The sequence below is a fragment of the Cebus imitator genome, unplaced genomic scaffold (assembly GCF_001604975.1).
Source record: "Cebus imitator isolate Cc_AM_T3 unplaced genomic scaffold, Cebus_imitator-1.0 Scaffold112, whole genome shotgun sequence".
Taxonomy (NCBI): Eukaryota; Metazoa; Chordata; class Mammalia; order Primates; family Cebidae; genus Cebus; species Cebus imitator.
In genome coordinates, this window is record NW_016107427.1 from 79,391 (window position 1) to 81,003 (window position 1,613).

The 1,613-nt window shown below is 50.7% G+C and overlaps 1 pseudogene; it reads right to left on the bottom strand.

Moving 5' to 3' along the window:
* LOC108311143 overlaps window positions 1-810 on the bottom strand; it is a 43,080-nt pseudogene extending 42,270 nt beyond the window's left edge.
* Between the last annotated feature and the right edge of the window lie 803 nt (window positions 811-1,613).

A 1,613-nucleotide genomic window follows, 5' to 3' on the forward strand; every position in this document is an offset into this window, starting at 1 on the left:
TGTGGCAGCTGAACTGAATTAAGATTGTTGGATCTGCAAGATCAAGGGTTATTTATTCTTCAAGGACTAGGAGACAAGATGGCAATTTAGAACAATTTCATAAGAAATAAAAATTTAATGTGATCTGAATATTATTCATTAGAATTCAAGAGGACACAGGGAGAGGAGACCAAGAGATGGCTAACAATTATCATCAGCTTCAGGGAATCACTCCCTTCTAAGACCTAGGGATGGCGATCCAGGATCCAAGATGGCCGTTTAGGAACAGCTCAGGATTGCAGCTCCCAGTGAAAGTGCAGAGAGTGAGTGGATGCCGCATTTTTATTGCCCACAGACTAGGAAATTCCCAGGCGGAGGAGCTCCATGGGTCACCAGCACGGCTGTTTCAGCCAGGACATCTGTGTCGGCCGGCACTGCTGCTTTGCCCCACGCGGCTGCTTTGTCAGTGCCCTGGCACAGCAGTTCTCCATACAAAATACACTGGTCTGTGTGCCCTTTTGGCTGGCGATTGGAGCCACGGGAAGTCACCCATTCATCTGTTTAAAAGGGGACTGAACAGGGAAACAGGACAGTAGATTCCAGGGCAAAAAAAGGGCCATGAATCTCAGTGCTGCTGTTTAAGCCAGCGCAGTGAGTCACTGCATGGGAAAACACACAGATCCCAGCGCCTCTTCAACAGGCGGCTGGGACACCAACTGAAAAAAAAAAAAAGGCTCTGAGGCAGGGAGCCAGGCAATCAGGCTCGGCTGGTCCCACCCCCACAAAAGAACAGCAATCAGAAACTCTCTAGACTGAGAGTTTCACAGCAAGCACAGCTGAACCCAGGATGGTCCAGCTCTGCGGGGGAGGGGCATCTACCATTACCAAGGCAGCCCACCACTAAGGAGGTTGTCAGCCAATGCTGAGACAGCCCGCCATTGCCAAGGCAACCCGTCATTGCAGAGGCAGTCCGCCGTTGCCAAGGCAACCCGCCAATACAGAGAGGATACAAGGGGAAAAGTTTGGATGGAGAACGAGTCTGCCTTAACAGAGGCGGGCCACCATTGCCGAGGCAGTTCTAACTACACCCATATAAACAGGACTGCAGGAAAGTTCACTCAGCAGCTGGACGGAGCCCACAGCAACTCAGCAAAGCCTCCACAGGCAGACAGTGACTAGGCTGCCTCCTTGCTGGGCAGGGTAGCTCTGAAGGAAAAAAAAAGAAGGCAGCAGCATAACAGAAACTCATAAATAAAGCCCTAAATCCCTGGGACAGAGCACCTGGGAACAAAAAGCGGTTTATGAGTTCTGCTGCAGCAGATATAAACGTACCTGCCCAGCAGCTCTGAATGAACAACGGAGCTCACAGCTCAGCATTTGAGCTCCTATAAAGAACAGATCATCTCCTCAAGCAGCTCCTTGACCCCTATATATCCAAAGAGACACCTTATAAAGGAGAGATTAGACTGACACTTGGCGGGTATCCTTCTGGGCCAAAGATAGCAGAAGAAGAAAACTGGTAACAACCCTTACTGTTCTGCAGCTGCTGCAGGTGATCCCCAGGCAAGCAGGGCCTGAGGTGGACCCCAGCAGACCTACAGCAGAGGGGCCAGACTGTCAGAAGGAAAACCAAG